Here is a 19,210-nt window from a genome sequence, read left to right on the forward strand (position 1 = left end):
CGGGAATAGTATGACCATACCACCTACAATATGTCCTCTAAATGTATTTGAATAAAATCCAAATTATTCTAGCATAGACAGAAAACTTGGAGCCTCGCTACTCCTCACTCCCATTAGAAGCAGCCCCTCCCTCTAGAAAGATGTCCGCGCTCAGAGTTTTGAATCAACTCCAAGCCGGCTTCACTGTGATCTAAAATTGAATGACTGCCAAATGCTGAACTCATTGCAAGAGCAAGACTCCTGCCAAGTATGCTGTTTACACTACTGAGGGAAAAACTTATTCATTTGCAAGCGTGACTTATCTGAAGTCAATGAAGCTTTTAGTGTTGACTGTAAGGAAGAACAATTTTTTTGTACACAAGTCAGAGGGGCTGGGGAGGTAACTTCGCTACAAACTCACTCCTTGCTCACCTACCACTCCCCTCAGAGCCAGGAACTGGCTCAGTGTCAAACATCACTAAGAGGAGACAAGCCTCTCACTCGTCTCTGCTTCTCTAAAATTGGGTCGCTGCCAACGCTGAGCTCATTGAAAGAGCCAAGCGTCTGCCAAGTTTCGTAAGGAGTGAGCTGCAAGCCTCCTCCCTCCACATTCGAAGGAAGCTAGTGTAAGTCGGAGCAGTAGCCCTCCCTTTACATAAACATTTCTCTGCGGCTCATCACGGAGGCTCTGAGAGCTGAGAACAGCTGCCAAGTTACTGAAGACAGAGCTCGGTCTCGTCCGCGGAAAAGAATTGGAGTATGGCCAATAATAACAAGACAGGCACGGCAAGAGGGAAAAACCCTCCCTTTACATAAACATATACTGGAAGCCAGGACCTTCAAGGTCAAAAAACACATTCTCTGTAATTCAAAACATATCTGTACCCAGGCCAGAACCATTATTCTCTAATTTCACTGAAGCCAATTTAAAACGTGGTAAAAAGCATTCTAAAATCAGTAATTAATAAGGACATATTTTCTGTAACTAAGTGACATGCTAGCACTTTAAAATAATTCTGTACTGCTACTTAAAAGCTCCACTTTCTAATAAACACTTTTGTCTAACTAATTCAGCTAGAAGGCAAGACATTTGAAACATGGGCATTTGTTTAGCAGGCAAATTAACACACAAATATGGGACAATGTGCTTCTGCACACAAGGCTATGCATTTTGCATTTGAGAAAAAGAAACAAATTATCATGGACTGCTGGGTTGGGACTGTTCTCTGCATACATCAATTGAAGTGTCTCCACTAAATGTTTATCTGTAACCATCTGTGTAAGCATTGCAGCCTAACTGACCTCTGAATCAGACATAATAAATCCTATTTTCCAAGTCTTGTTTAATGAACACTGCTTTTACCGTGCAAGATTATACCTTTCTATCAGCAGCCTGTCAAAGTACATAGGTGAGCCTTGAAACTAAATGCAAATTAAACTAATGTAGGGGACACATAGCAATGCATTAAGATGGTAGTGTATTATAGCTATCAAAAAGGGCCACGTTCATTAATTTACAAATAGCCACTTTCCTAAGTGAGTGGTATAACTGTCACACGCTATTCTAAAGGGCAGCTTGCATTGGGAAAAATATTCTGTAGAAACATTCCTATTTTTAAAAAAAACACACGGTTGCAGTACACTAATTAAAAGCACATTCTCTAATGGGTCTATTCTATATTTTCTTCTCAACCGTGAAAAACATTAAAGCACTCTCCGTGTAAAAACCCTTATCTCAATAAGACTGGTTTATTTACAACTACCGACCTCTGAGCCAAACACATTAAATCAAGTGTTCCAAGGCAAACCCTTTACAAATACACTTCTTTACTCTCCATGCAAGTTTTTACCATTCAATCTGCAAGCTGACAAAGCACATAGGCAGACCCAGAATGAAAAGTCAAAGAAACCTTTATCTCAATTTTCAGAAATACGCCCATTGGATAACATGGCAAATCGCACCTCCGCACAAAACATGCTTTTTCCGCCACTTCCACAGCTCGGATCCTTTCCAAAGTTTGCATCACAGTAGTCCAAGCTATTCCCTAAATCCTCACCAAAAAGCAACCAAATCCCTCCACTGGAACGGGTACGAATTTCCGCTCAAAAACACGCCCCCCGCAAACATCAAAAAACGCCAAAATCCCTCAACACTTTGTTAAACAGCATGTTAAAACAAATTCTGCCTTCTCAATACAAGATATTAACTCTTTGGCAGCTGAAGCACAATCATTCCCCAATGACTGCAGTACATGGGAAAGTCATGAACTCATCTCTCCACGTTATCACATAACACGTACGCACATCTTCAAAACGTTTTCTCCAAGTACTTGAAAGAGATCCAGCTCTCTCCTGACTAACGTAATGATAACAAGCTCTGCACAAAACATAACCACATGGCGCTATTCACAAGCCATATTTACAAGAAACTCAACAAGTCACGAAAATGACACGCTATTCACAAGGCATATTTACAAGGCGCTATTTACAAGGAACTCCACAGTAAACTTATAGCTCCAACTCTAACTCTAGCTAGTTCTTCTGAGAGGACGTGATTCTTTTTCTTTGGCTTTTTCCTCTGCTAGTTTATTTCTCTCTACTTTGTTGAATTCTTTCTCTGTTCTCCTATGTGACTCTTTGCGCCATAAACTCAATGGCATCTTTCTGAGAGGGTCTTGACTTCTTTTATACATATCATGACCAGGTGTATCTCTTGGCGGGATGTTAACTGACTCTTCTAGTATACCTTTCCTGATCCCTATCTGACGTAATTTTAAAAACAGTGGCATGTTTGAAATCAATACAATGAAAACACAATACACAAGAATAGACTGAAACAATCAACAATCATTCATACAAGAAACATTATAACACTAAAACAGACACAGTCTAACCTGATACATGGAATAAAACATGTACTTGAAAACAATAAACTTTGTGCACTGGAATACAGTACAACCATACCGGTCCCAAAAAATGAGACACGTCTTTACCGGGCCCACATTTAACCGTGGACCCGTCTTGACCGTTCTCATTTAAAATCACCCGTCTTGAAACTTGATACATTCCCCATAGTGGTACTCACCGGGAAAGCAGAACTTGAAACTTGAAGGCCTCGGAAACTTGACTTGACTACGCTTGCGCCTTGGAACAGGTGGACCTCTGGAGACCTCGGACCTTGCTCTCTCACGGGCTGGGCTCTGGTTGAGACGATCCGCGTTCCTCACCGCCTCGCATGGATGCCTGGTCGCAGTCCGTCCTCCTCATGGGCCTGAGGGAGTAGCGGGAAATCCCGATGGCGTGCGCACTTTGAAGTCCGTCACGGCTGTAGAAGGGGGCAAAGACTAGACCCACAACTCCGGCGAGTGAAGAAAGGGATATGTCCCTGTAAGGGCGCCAAATTATGTGGTAAATAAAATATTACCCTGGCAGAATTTCTAGGCATTAACAAAGTATCATGCATCAAATGAGAGACAGGATCCGTGGTGTCCAAGTTAACTGGGCTTTATTCCAATAACTCGAGTCAAAGGGAGAATCAGTTCCATCACCACAGAGGTTCAGGAAGGGTCATCTAACAATTATTTACTGAACATGGGTTATATACATTTTATCTTGTACATAGGACGTAGGAAGGAACGCTCGAGGCAGAGCAGAGAAAGAAAGAGATAAGAACATGTGGGTGTACACTTTGATGAGTCATAGGTAGGTGATAGGTAGGTGTCATAGGTGGGTGGATACTTAGAGGAGGAGTTTGGATAGCTAGCTGGAACTATGCCCTAATTGTGCAACTTTGAGCATGACGTGCAATTGACGTGTAACTGGGAGGAAGCTGACTTTCAACCTAGTAGAGAGATCTCTTGTGTCAAGGCGACCAGCACATCTAGTACAACTGATATCTAGAGTCAGGGGATGTATTATCTGATTATTCGTTCATTGCATGAGCTTTCTATGGATGCAAGCACTGTAATCCACTTAAACAGAGACAGAATGGCTGGGCCCTATCTATGCAGATGGGTTCTGTGTACCTTCTTCACCAGACTGTAATGTGATTCTGTAAAGCAACAGATAACTGTTATTCATAATACTGTCTTGGCAGGCCTCTTGCTGGGCTTCTTGCGGCTTTCAGTGTGTCAGGAGTCATGAAATGCAAATACATGGGCCTTATGCTACCTTAACGTTTGGGAGACTTTGATGACTGGCATTTCTAGTGCTGGACATGAATGCAGAGGCCTAGTGATTCAGGCCACTACAAGGAAATATGCATGGATGACATGCACACACATGTAACATAGGGTATACGTAGGGGGCATCTTGGTCAGGCAAAATTTCATTTTCCTCACCCCCTTTGTTTGAAAACAATTCCAAGCATGGCTAACCACCGTGGGAGTCCCAGGTGGGTAAGACTAGTTCTATCCCCCGTTACTAACACCTCCTACTATTTCTGCGCAGGTGTTTACACCATCCCTAAAAAGGGTGGTCACATTTATTTCCTACTCACTTTTTAATTCTCCCCTCATACCTTAGCGAGCTTCCATAAGATGGAGGGACAAGGTTTGAGTTTCGGAGAGGAAGATGCAACAGCCATACTTCGGACACCCTCTATTCTCGGTATAGAAATAGAGTCAGCCACTGGGAGTAACACAGCCGACTGGCAAGAACTTTCAGACCTCAAAAGAGAATGGGTGAGAATCACCCTTCACGGAGCCTTGATGGCCGAATATTTCAAAGCCAAAATTGCACCCAATGGTCTAATCGTACAAAATTTTCCTAGGATTTTCTGGGAGGATGGCCAATTCAAGATTGAATGGTCCCAGATATCCTGGAAATGCACCCATGACCTATTAATCCTCATTGTGAACACAGCCAAACGCCTAGCGGACGAATTGCTAAGTCGCATTCAAGCCGCTGAAAGCAAACTAAAAAACTCAGTCCCCAACCCTGGCTTCAAAACCAAGCTAGCCGAATTAAATAAAGAACTGGCTGAACACAAAGAATACTTAATGAACCAAAAGGTCACCAAGTTGCAAAAGCATATCAAACGATTTTCTAAAGAAAAAGTATATCCTTACCTGAAAGAGGACTATGTCCCACCGGGTTCAGGGTACCTTTCAGATTCAAGTGCTTCCTCAAAAAGAGGTTCCAACAGTGGCAGTGACTCCAGTGGAGATAACTGGCAACCGCAACGACAACAGCAAAGAGGCAAATGGGGAGGTAGAGGTGGATACCAATTCCCCCAACAAAACGCTTACCAGGGTCCACCAATGTGGCCTTATCCCCAATATCTACATCCACCACCACCATATGCCCCACAGTACCCCCCTCAATTTGCTCCACAAGGTAACAACCAGCCTTTTTTAGGCAGAGGCTGGGGCAGAGGGCGTGGGCGAAAGAGAGGAAACGCGCCCGAGAAAAGGGTACAGTGGGAGGAACCTCAGGCCCAAGGGATGGACACCAGGAGCAAAACCACACGAAAATGAGTCTAGTGGTCAACCTCTCGGCGCACCAACTCACCCCGCTAGAGGAAATAGTCCTGGAGAAGGGACTTGGCTTTGTCCCCACTCCTAAAATTGACCACTTTAAACAAACTTGTGAAATACAGAAGTTTTTTCGCAAAATACGACTCAAAGCATTTTTTGAGGGAAGAGAGAGCGAGACAAGTGAAGACTCTGGCCTTCATAACCCCTCCACCTTCACCCCACATAGCGGGATGGTTCCAAACGAGGTGTTGACATATGAACAAACAGTACTCAAAGAGATTGCAACACTCGGCCACTACAACCACCATCACAATATATCTAAACGGGAGTTAGAGACGCTTGATCGTCGAGCCAATGACCCTGCGATAACTATCAAGCAAGCAGACAAAGGGGGCGCCACCGTACTGATGGACACCAGCGATTATGAAACTGAGTGCCTCTGACAATTGGGAGATGGCCGATACTATACACCTATACAAGTCAATCCCACGGAACGTCTCACACGTACCATTACTGGAGTGGTCGAGTCGGCCCTGAGTGAGGGATGGATCACTCAAAAGGAGGCGGAGTTTCTGACTAAAAAAGATCCCAGAGTCCCGTACTTCTATACCCTCCCTAAAATCCACAAAGAGACGACCCCCATACCTTGACGCCCAATCGTTTCAGGCATTGACTCAATATTGGAGCCACTATCACAATTTTGCGACCACTTCCTCCAACCTCTGGTAAAAAACATCCCTTCCTACATCCAGGACACAACTGATGTCCTGCGTCTTCTGGACACCTTTCAAGGAAACTTGCAGATCGGTCTCCTTGTCACTCTAGATGTTGAGGCCTTCTATACTAACATCCCCCAGAGGGCCTCCCTAGAAGTTATTGAGGGAATACTCAATACCGTGGCTTGGACCTCGCCAATACCACCGGCCTTCATCATGGAATGTGCTGAATTGGCACTAACCGAAAATTTCTTTGAATTCAAAGGCAAATATTACCACCAGACCCAAGGGACGTCGATGGGGAGTACCTTTGCCCCCTCGGTGGCGTGTCTCTATATGGCTGACTTCGAGAGTAAATACATCGATCCCACCACCAACCCCTACCACAATAACATCAAACTGTGAAGGAGATTTATCGATGATATTTTGATCTTCTGGGCAGGCACCCGGGACTCTCTGGATACCTTCCTTATCTGGGTCAACACACTGAACACGTACTTACACTTCACCATGACGGCCTCAGCTACACAGATCTCTTTTCTAGATCTGACAATCAAACTGACCGATGGCCAACTGAGTACTAGTATGTTCAGAAAACCCACAGACCGCAACAGCCTACTACATTACAACAGCCACCACCCTAAAGCACTTCGATCTAACCTACCCTTTGGGCAATTCCTACGGGTACAGCGTAATTGTAGTAGTCTACCAGAGTACAGAACTCAATCCAACATCCTGTCCAGAAATTTGTCTGAAAGAGGGTACCCACGTAGTGAGGTAGCAAAAGCAAGAAAAAGAGCCCAAAATAACCACAGAGGCGCACTCCTAGAGCACAGGGTGCGATCTCCTGAAACTAATGAACCAATGACTTGCGTCACTACTTTCACGCCAACCTCTAATGGGTTGAGGAAGATCATTTTGCGACACTGGCAAATCCTCAATACGGGTGAACTCCACATGGACCCTCCAAGGTTTGCTTATAAACGATCCAAAAACATAAAGGATATACTAATCAATACCAGGCCTAAAAAACGTAACACAGCGTTGCAGACTACCCTGTGGCAGTTACCACCGGTGAAAGGCCACTATCCCTGCGGTACTTGTAGTGTATGCCCCTTCACCACCACACACAAGACCGTCCAGCTCTCAGACTCTTTCACATGGGAAATAAGGGGACACACAAACTGCAACACAGCTAACTGTGTATACCTACTACTGTGCCCCTGCGGTCTCCAATATGTGGGGATGACCACCAGACCTATTAAACTACGCATCTCTGAACATCGGAGTAGCTTCCGATGCAAAAACTCAAACACCAAGATGTGTAAACATTATCTTGAGTCCAACCACACAGCTGACTCCCTTAAGTGGTTAATCATTGAAGCAAGCCCAAACATCACACAACAGAATCTTTTCTATAGGGAACAAAGATGGATCCATCGTTTGGCCTCCGACAAGAAGCGGCTCAACGAGGACATCCCCTGGAGTTCCCTCTGATGTCAGATTATGGTTCATATACCATCAATACAGAACATCCGTAGATGCACCATCCCAAAAGGAGAACCATGCCCTAAATATGTGTAGTAACGTTTGCTAGCTTTCTATACTTCACATATAGCATTTTCCTGAAACATGTCATAATTAACACCAGACACTCGTGTTCCCCAACCTGTAACAGGCCAAATAATAGGTCTCTATACCTACCATCTATCTCTCCATGATACATTGGAGGGCCTTAATAGGAGGGACATGGACTGTTTCGAAACCACTACAAAATGGCCGCGCTATTTACATAGCAAACCACATGACTTATGACAAACAGTGAAAACGTCCAACGGGAAGTCAATGAACCATCCCCCATAAACTTACCCAACCACCCATCCCTCGGGGACCTCAGGAGGAGTAGCAATTCGTGTCATGAATGCCAGCCATTAACGCAACACACGTAGCAACATGTCCGTGACCCAAAGGGACAGCTACAACAATAGGGATTTTTCATTTTCGGCACCACTATAAAATGGCCGCCCGGTTTACTGAGCAAACCACATGACCCGAGACAAACAGGGGTAACGCCCTACCCGCCCACTATTTCCACTATAAATAACATGGCCGCCGGACCAGACGGTACTATCCGGTCCTGGCGGAGAAGGGTAGGCGTTCCTACACAGACACGGGAGACTCAAGTAAGTGATCCTAATGCCATGAGGAATGTTTGCTATGAGCGAGTGTTCTGTTGTTCTGTTGCTTTGTTGTATTGGTAGCCTGGCCTTCACTACTTCCCCCGAGGGTGCTCTAGATGACCCGTTGTTTGGAGTCATTACTAAGGGACACACTGTTGGCTACAAACACATCGGGTACCGATAGCATGTAAGACCCGCTAATAACAAGCCCTCTTATAAACGAGCCTGTCTTCAACTGGATTTAAACACCGATTCCCGATTTGACATACCCTCGTGTCTATCGATGGCCTACTATATCAGAACACCGGGGGGCTCTCACACTATACCGATGGTGGTTACCCTAGACTCGATATATAATATAAAATATGGACAATAGGCAAAACATTTATACCGGCACTGAGGTAATATGTTTAAACATCTTCGGTGTGCACACATACTCACCTCTGCAGACATGAGACACTCGATGTTATAACTAATATCTATAATCAGAGATGAAATTGTGTTGTCTGCTCTTCCCCTTCTCCCTTATTTTCTCCCCCAATTTAGCCTTAGCAACAGAGGCTTATCTCCCCGATGTCTATCCCGCCAGGCACTGCTGGTATATGTTACCACTGACCTTTAGGTGAGTTGTGTCCTGCAAGTATAACAGCATGGCTGCAACTCTTCCTGTTTTTTATTTTTTTTATTGGTTTTTATTGTCACTTGGTTTGGAATATGTCACTAGGTATATCTCCACCTAACTGGTTGAGCATTTCACTTATCACAGTTCTACCAGGAGATGTTCACTAGTGTGATTTTACCGCCACGGTCATCGCTAGTAGTCACCAACACTAGCATGCCACCCAGTGCACCAGGTCAACACATATGTGGAAATTCAGTACAATATCTGTTTATGAGATGTTAAACAATGTTTTCTCCCCTTTGTTTCCTACACCAGGCTTGGAACATTGTATAAACAGGTACTTTCCATACTTTTGATGTAAATACTGATACTTAGACAGATCAGCAACACAGTAGACAGCAACACTAAAGGTCCTGATGAATCGCGGGTAACCTTGCCCCAAGCGAGAAACATGTCGACCATTACCGTCACTTTGTAGTATAGTCTTGAGCACGGAATACATTATTTTCCATAACTCCCAGACTAACTATTGTTTTTAGTTAATGGCCAGGGACCACCAGAATAAAATTCCTCCCGGTACTCTGGCGTTATTTTAATTTCACTATCCGTCTACTACTACCCCTGGCCCCTCACCCACACTTCACCCACGGGCAGTTGGAAAAAGATCTCCGCCAAAGAGCCCCTCTTTTGAGGTGTAGCCCGTTGGGTATTGCACCGCCCACCCAACGAGGAGCACCGGCCCATGATGAAGCATGACACCTGCAAGGGTGTGTGAGGCCATTATATCCAACAAAATGGATACCCATTGGATGGTCACCATTTAACCACCCTTCTACATCCACATACCTTGACCTACACCCATACCATAGGAACAGCCCAGTCTTCTCTTTTGTTACATACATTAGAAGCTCCCACCTCATATCCTTCCAGGTACACACATTTGGCTCATTTATAGCATCCCTCTCCTTATTACTACTTGCAAATTTAGTTAGATATGGATTCCAACTATCGAAACCATACATTCCTGTATTAAACCTCCTCCTCTCTCTTTATTCATACAGAGTGGTAGTAGGGAAGGCGTGAGTGCTACCATGAACAATATTAATCTATGAAACACTATCTTCTGGATATTTTGTCAGGTATGTGATTTATTGGTACCTTCCCTCTCTCTATCTAAATGGTCATGCTTAAGACAGTATAACAAAATTCATCTTATATATATCTTTAGGACATCCCTATACAGCTACATCTCATAATTGCACCTGGTGGAAGCTTACACATAACCAAATATAAGGAATCTACGCACTCCATGTGTAAGTAGACAGCAAGTTTCATTTCTAAATTGGCCAGAAATTGAATAACAGGGTTACCTACATGATCTAAAATCTTCATTACAATCAGAATTGGTCCATCAACGATATAGCTGGTATATACAGATGTAGGCATTGACCGGTACTAGCCGTACATTCATGTAACATTTTCGTTGTCTGTGATCATAAGTTTTAATCACATTGGAAAAGAACAAATAGGCCACCCTTTCTATTGGTATATTAGATGCAGACATTAGCCGGGACCAGACTCTAATTCATGGAACATAATTGTTAGCTTTGTGTACAAGTGTTATCAAAATTAGCAATACACTATTGGGCCACCCCACCGTTAGTTCTGTCAATAAATTGGAGACGGACCACCCTTTCGTTATAATATGATCAACTAGAAGTATTTCATCTAACCGTGAGACTAGTGGGCCCTCTTGACACACTAAATAAGGGAGCAGACTTAAAATGAGAGTTATGTATATCAACAGTGTTGTACATGAAATTATACATATATATTTATTTACTCTTGTCCCATAGGTCTGTATCTAATTCAGATTATATATATTTGACCATACCACCCGCCAGATAAAAAAAATTCACGATCTGACAAAACAGGTAAATAATTGTTTCTTTATTCCCCCTTTTGAGACAGATTGAAACCTCGTTCCCTGTCATGAATAATTCCAGAATTGGTGACCGGTGTGACGTCACATTATTTAGTAGGAAGTTCTTCCCAGGATTCATTACCTTTAGGATGGTAAATCATATAAACAGTGTATATTAGTGTGTAGATAATAATTTTTAATCTCACCGAGTATAAATTTGTACAGCACTAGACATAACAAATGTATGAGAGTATGGATATGTGATTAGTTATAAGTTTTCACAACAGATGTACTTAAACTTTGCCCCTTTACAAAAAATGTTTTCCCATTTTTATGTCCCATGTTCAACATTGATTGTTTTGCTGTATCATATCTATGTGTTTTCACTTTAGATTATTTACACACATTTCTTGTCTCTTAGCACTTACTGGTAAAACAGAAATCCTGAAGAAGGCATTTGCTAAAACGCGTTGGTGATTTGTTCTGCACATCATTACCAGTGACCTTGTGATTTTTGTCTCTTGATCAATTTGTACATTGTCATTAATTTTTGTGATTAATTCACACTCGGTGGATCAAGTACCGATTGTGGAAATATATAGATTATGTATCACATTGTATAAGGTAGACTATTAGATGCAAGAATGTGTTTATTTAATGTATGTGTCTTATGTATAATTATTCACAAAATATATATTTTTAAAAAAAGAAAAAAAGATAAAAAGATTGACAATAAAAACAATATTTTTCCATAAGATTCAATCTATGAATTGTTTTTGTTCAGTGCTAACGCATAGATTGTTTCATGTACCCATGCACGCAACGGTGCTTCAGTTCGTTTTTCTAAATAAGTTATTCCCTGCTAGGGTTCATCCTATTTTGCAGGGGCCCTGTTATTTTTGTCAAAGCAGACTTGACTAGTTCCACTGCACAGCTAAAGAAATATAAACCCAATGTTTACAATGAAGTGAAGGAAACAAAGCAATATGGAATAAAGCACGAGAACAAACTGATCATATTCCTTCTTTAAACCACTTCTATTGTACATCAGTGGAACCGATAAGAGTTCCCGTACCCATGTTATCACCACCTACCCACACCAGGAAAAAGGCTGCAGTTTATCTTGTGTGGTTACAAGTGCAGTAGGACTAGCTGCCTTCAGTGACTGCGACATGACTGTTCACAGACTTTTAATGTTGCCAATGAAGCATGACGACAATCTATTGTCGAGGATTGCTGCAGGCTCTTCTTCTGGATGAGGTCAGTGTTGTGTCACACCTTGTGCCTTCATTCAGTCTCTTTCAGACACAGGAAGCACTTCGAACAGGGCACAACCAACTTGTTTGGAAATTAATATGTCAGTGTTTGGTTATCACCCATAATTGACTCTAAAGGGTCAACCATTTTTTCACACTTTGACAAAGATAGAAAAAATTGTCTTGGGAGTGTTCTAAATGTAAATCCATTGTAAAAGAAACCGACTCAAAACATGAGACAAGCTGATGACTTGGCCTGCTCTAATTTCTTTCACTTGGTCAGAATAGGCATGATAACTTAGAAATGCAAAGAATGATTGGCAGCAAAGTGTAAATTATGCAGTTCACATATACTGCAGTAGCGGCTGGTAGGGAACGGTGGCCTTACAACAGCGTCGTGATTGGTCTGAGCGCCGTGGTTCGGCACTCAGATGAGGAGTGGGAGGCTTTGCATGTTCTCCACCCAGGCTGTCCAATACAGCCAGTGGAGAACATATAAAGTGTGTATGACGGTTTGGCCGGCCCAAGACAGCCGGCCAAACTGCCATGTGCACTTAAGGTGCAGCAGCAACCACTCCTCCTCCCTCTCTAAGGCTGTGACAATCCCAGGCCCCCCTGCCCCCCCCAATCTGGCTGTCTCCTTACAGAAGAAGAAAATGATAATAACCTAACATTATTAACATTATGTTATTATGATTTTCTTTTTCTTTTTCCACTTAGTGGGGTGACGCTCCACTGCCTTCGCGGAGGAGCCGCCCTTGGTATACTGGTTAATGAGAGACGCATGTGAAGGACAGACTAGTGGGGGAGTGGTGGATGCGGCTGATGCCCAGCCATGGTTGCAAACAGACGGTGGTAAGGTGACCATCATTGCTGAAAATGGTTAATAGCCTAACTCTGGTCACTGACTAAACTGCTGGAAGGGTATGCAGCTGTTGGTCAGACCTCTGGTCTGGATTTTTGACGGCAGGTAGTTTCTTATGAGTGAAATTGGATACAGAGGAGCGGACAGTTTTAGAAGGAAAAGGTGACTGCACTGGGTAGCTTACAGGACACATTTGCTATCTAGGAGCAGAGAGTTAGTGGCGATTGCCTTATTCGATTATTGGTGGATAAGACTGCAAGGGTAGTTTTCAGTCACAAGACAGAGGTCCTTGCCTCCAGAGAGTGCTGTTCACTGTGTCTAGTGGATTGTTGGGAGGGGACCGTAGGATCAAGGTAAGAGTGTGGAGCAGCGATGATTACTGCATCAATGAAAGTGGATCTGGAGACTGATTGGGGGATCGTGTAGGAAAGAGCTGTGACATGGGGTGAGTTCATGGATGGTTCTTATATGAGGAAGGAGGAGGGAGTCTTTGTCCTCCTGCTCACTGTTGGTTTAGTCAACCTGTCATAAGCGATCCATTGACCTTGCTGTCTTAATCAAGCTAGTTCTTCCAGCCGCTGCCAGTGCCCTGTGTCTTCAGTAGCAGTCAAGTTGTTCACCGCCAGCCAGGCGGGGCCCCCTGCCCGGAGTACATGCACACTATGTAGCACCTTCTGGCCAGGCGTGGCCAGAAGGCTTAAATAAACAGGCGGGGGTTGCTCGGGACGTCCGGCCCACATGAGTGCCATACCAGATGTGTCTGTCTCCTTCTTGGTCAGCGCGTAGGCGTTTATCATGGCGCGACCTGCCCCGCGCTAAAGGTGCAAACCTGACACTGGCGACGAGGGTAGGATGTGTGTAAAGCTACCACCCCACTAACACGGAAGGAAGCTGTCCAGTTCATATCATCAGCTAGCCGACATAGTGACAACGTGTGACTGACGGCACCTAACTCAGGAGAACACGATCACGTCAGGGTGGTGAGACTGGATCGTGAGGAAGCCAGATAAAGTCATCGGTCGGTGACTCACAGGTACCGCCTGACCCTAGCGTCCCACTGAGAGCCAAATCACCCACGTGAAGCGGCAGTGCGCCTGTGCTCCTCAAGAGGCCCTGCACAGCCCACACTGAAATTTGATGCGCGCGCATGTGCAGTCAAGGTCGGCTGCGTTCGACAAGGAACGCTCAAGCTCTGAGGCGCACAGTACCGCGCGCAAAGCTGACAGACTGATTGGGGAGAAGATAAACGGTAGATCAGCCCGCCAAAACCAAGCGGCAGAAAATAAGCATTGACACTAAACAAGCCTTAGCAAAACCAACTGCCAATGAACCGAGATAGCAACGGTAGAAAAACAAGCATTGACAAATAAACAAGCCTTGGCAAAACCAACCACCATTGAACTGGAATAGAAAGATAACAACAGAAACAAACAAGAATTGGCACAGCCTCCCGCATTCTTACAGGCTCAGAAAAGCACTGAAAAAACCAACCACTCTGTTGAACACCAAAACAAAGGATAGAGGCCTACAAATAATAGCGCATCAAACCAAGATACCAATAAACAAGCATTGGCAAAACCAATCACCATTGAACTGATATAACCAGGCAAAAATAAGAACAAACAAGCGTTATTGCAGATTCGCAGATTCTTACAGGCACAAACAAACATTGGTAAAAACCAACCATTCTGTTGAACACCAAAACAAAGAATAGAGGCCTACAAATAATAGCGCAGCTCATCAAGTCAACTATAAAGTCAAACAAGCATTGGCAAAACCAACTTCATATATAGAACCACCATGACTGAACCAGCTACCTCTGCCACCGCTCCACAACCCGCACCTCCGGCGGTATCACCAGCGCATGCACATTCACAAGTCAGTGCACTCTCACTGTTCAGTGAATTGATTGATCCTGCCACTGCGTCACCGAGGTGGAACGTGTTGATTGACCGTCTAGACAACTATTTTATTGCAACAAGAGAGACAGATGGCGCCGTAAAGAGATCATTACTACTACATTTCATAGGTGATGAAATCTACAAGCTATTTGCGCATGTACCAAACACCGGAGAATCAACTGACTACGAAGCTGGGGTTCGAGCGCTTAATGCACACTTCGACCCTCATCTAGACCCAGATTATGAACGCTGTAGGTTGCGACAAGCCCGTCAAAGGGAAGGTGAATGCATGAACACAGTTTTCATGCCCGCCTCAGAGAATTAGCCAGCACTTGTACTGAGGATGATCAAGACAAGGAGGTACGAGCTCAGGCCATCCAAGGATCCCGCAACAAGACCCTGAGGACCCTCATCTTTCGACAATCGCGCATCTCCCTGGAAGATATACTAATCCTGCCACGTTCCCATGAACTATCTGATGTCAGAGCAACGGCCATGGAAGCAGCGCTTAACAAACAAAATGAACCTACGGCAAATGTCAAGACAAAGCGAGTGGACACAGCTCGCATCCCTGCTCGTGGAGGCTGGGGACGATGGCTCACCAGAAGACCGCGACAGTCCCAATGCGGATACTGTGGAAGAGAGGAACATCCACACCATGAATGCCCAGCGAAAGGCAAGATATGCTCAAAGTGTGGAATCCCCAATCACTTTTCGACCGTATGTTGAGGCAGCATGCAAAGCAGAGGGACTCCCGGTAGAAAACCCCCGGCTAGATCAGTGAGACACCTCTCACTAGATGATCCCAGTGAATCAAGGATACTGAGAACACAGATGACACATAGACAATATATCGAAGACTCATCCACAGATGAAGAAGAGGAGTGCTATCTTGTCTCTTTCACGAGTGACCTGAAGCGGAGACGGCGTCCCCAGACGACATGTGCCATGGAAATCGCAGGGTCAACTGTCACGGCCCTCATCGATACCGGGGCATCCATGAATGTCATGGGGATTCGGCACTACAAAAAACTCAACCCAAGACCGACACTAGTGCCATCCAAAGTAAGAATAATTACATATCGCAGCCAAAAACCACTTCCTCTGAAGGGAAAAATGACCGTACAAGTAAAATTAGAAGCCCGCGAAGTCACCACGAAGTTCCATGTGGTCGACAGGGAGGCAGACATATTGGTAGGAAGCCATACCACCAAAGATTTGTGCCTGATAACATTTGCAAACTCTGTAAAAATTCTACAGACCGAGGACATGCTGGAACTATTCCATAACTATTCAAAGGATTAGGGTGCATAAAGCGACCACCAGTAAAACTACATATCGACACATCGATAAAACCAATTGCCCTGCCACACCGGCGTATACCGTTCCATTTGCGACCACTGGTAGAGCAAGAGCTACAAAAACTTGAGAAACAAGGAGTGATAGAAAAAGTTACTGGGCCAACTCCCTGGGTGTCACCCAAGGTTATAGCTGAGAAACCAAAACAGCCCGGCCAAATCAGGCTCTGCATAGACATGAGAATGCCCATCCAGGCAATACGCAATGAAAGGCATTTGACACCAACGGTTGATGACATACTCGCTGACCTCAATGGGTCTCAGTGGTTTTCAAAGCTAGACCTCAACGCCGGATATCACCAGTTAAAACTAGCTGAAGAAAGCCGATATATAACCACATTTTCAACACACCTAGGCATCCGGCGTTAGAAAAGGCTACATTTCGGGACATCTTCGGCTGCAGAGATATTTCAAAATGCTGTTAGAGAAGTCCTGTCCGGTCTACAAGGGGTGCTCAATGTCAGTGATGATATATTGATACATTCGGCTACACTTGAAGAACATCACCGACGGCTCTGAGCTACCCTCCAGCGCCTGCAAGATCATGGCGTTACACTCCACAAAGAAAAATGTCAATTCTTCAACAAAACCATCAAATTCTTTGGATATGTGTTCAGCCAAGAAGGGGTAAAAGTTGACCCAAGGAAGTCTTAAGCCATCCAGCTCACTCCAGCACTACAACTGTATTGGAGGTTCGGAGTTTTCTGGGCATGGCGACATACTGCGGGAGATTCATACCCAACCTCGCCACTATTGCCGAACCACTGCGAAGCTTAACAAAGAAAGAGGCTGGGTGGAAATGGGGCCAAGAAGAAAGAGCGTTTCAAAAAGTGAAGTCAGCCCTGCAAGAGAAGACGACAATGGCCTACTTTGACACTACACAGCAAACAGAACTGATAGTGGACGTAAGCCTGCTAGGGTTAGGAGCCCTTCTGACCCAAGAAACGGAAACAGGAACATGGGTCCCACTGGCATTCGCAGGCAAAGCATTAATGGCAACAGAAACCCAGTATTCGCAAATCGAACGAGAAGCACTTGCTATTAAGTGGGCATGCAACCATTTTCATCTATATATCTCAAGACACCCATTCCATGTAGTAACTGACCATCAGCCACTGCTCCCGCTGTTCAAGGGTACTGCTCCTCACCCGCCACCCAGAATCAACATTATCAATTAGATCTGATTTACCGATCTGGTGCAAAAAACCCAGCTGACTTTTTGTCACGTCATCCAGCTGATCCCACGGACAGCAGTTCTGAACACGAAGAACAGACCGAAGACTTTATCAACATGATCACGCAATGGGCGTGCCCAAAAGCCCTCACAATTTCAGAAATCGAAGCCCACACACGAACTGACATCGTGCTCGAGAGACTAATGGACGCTTTGAAAAGAGGATCATGGACAAGCTTTCTCCACAACATCAATGTGTGGAATGAGGCAGACCAGACTCGCCTAGGGAAAATCTGGAAAGTACACAAAGAACTAAGTGCCGCACCCAGTGGGATTGTGTTAAGAAGGGCACACATCGTAATACCCCTAAGCCTCCAGGAACGAGCTACTGCTCTAGCACATGAAGGACACCAAGGTACGAAAAAAATGAATGAGGGAAAAAGTGTGGTTCCAGGGACTGGAAGAAGCCGTAGATTAACTAGTATGCAAGTGTCAAGCATGCCAACTCACCAGAAACCCTGAGACACCAGCCCCAGTGATAACTGAAGACCCAGCACGCCACCTTGGTCATGGATAAGTCTTGATTTTGGAAGCTTCCCAGACGGTCGGACCACGCAGTTATAATCGACAGCTATACAAGATACCCGATCGTGGAAGTACTACCATCAACTGCATTTAACCACCTACTACCAATGTTGGAAAAGACTTTCGCACTATTTGGGCTACCACACATAATCAAGACAGATAACGGGCCACCTTTTCAAGGCAGCGAATTCAAGGAATGCCTAACGCGAATAGGAAAAAAACATCACGGCATCCCTCCACAATGGCCACAGGCCAATGGGGAGGCTGAGCGATTCATGCGGACCCTTAACAAAATCCTCCGCATAGCAGTAGCCGAACAGTCCGACCCGGAAATCGCCCTACAGAACTTTCTGCGAGAATAGCGGAGCACTCCTCATTGCACAACTCAGAGATCACCGTGGTCGCTGATGTTTTCCGGACACCGACCAGACACTATCCCAGTGGCTGAGAGTTGGGAGCCAGTGCCATACCATCCCGCGGACACTCAAGCCCATAGGCTAGCAACCAATGAAAAAGCCAGTCAGCGGCGAAGAGCACAACCGAGGCTGTTGGTGCCTGGATGCATGGTCCTGTTGAGGAATCGTCGGAGTGGGGGAAAACTCTGCAAACTCTATGAACCAGGGCTGTGGACCGTCAAGGCAGTTAAGGGAACTGCTGTTACGGCAGAAAAGAAGGGTAATCACTCGAAATGTCTCCTGGTTTAAAGAAATACTCGCTTCGGAGCACAGAAGAGTTCGGACCGAGGTGCCCTACAGCAGTGAACTAGAATGGGAGATTGTTGAGCCGAACCCCGCTGAAAACCGCGTGGTAAGTCCAGCAGCCCCAGAATTACGGGTGACACCGGGTCAAGAATTTCATCCAGCGAAGTAGGAACAGCCACACCACGGACAAGCCTAACCTCTCCTCCACGTCATTACGATTTGAGACCAAACCCAAGGCCTATCCAAAGACTTGCTGATTTTGCATGCTAGTTTGTTTTTCTTTTATTTGGTTTTAAAACTGATTTGGGATGGGATGTAGCGGTCTAGTTGTTCACCGCCAGCCACGCTGGGACCCCTACCCGGAAATACATACAGACTATGTAGCACCTTCTGGCCAGGTGTGGCCAGAAGTCTTAAATAAACAGGCCGGGGTCGCTCGGGACTTCCGGCCCAAATGAGTGTCATACCAGAT

This window comes from Lissotriton helveticus, chromosome 6, assembly GCF_964261635.1.
Source record: "Lissotriton helveticus chromosome 6, aLisHel1.1, whole genome shotgun sequence".
Lineage (NCBI taxonomy): Eukaryota > Metazoa > Chordata > Amphibia > Caudata > Salamandridae > Lissotriton > Lissotriton helveticus.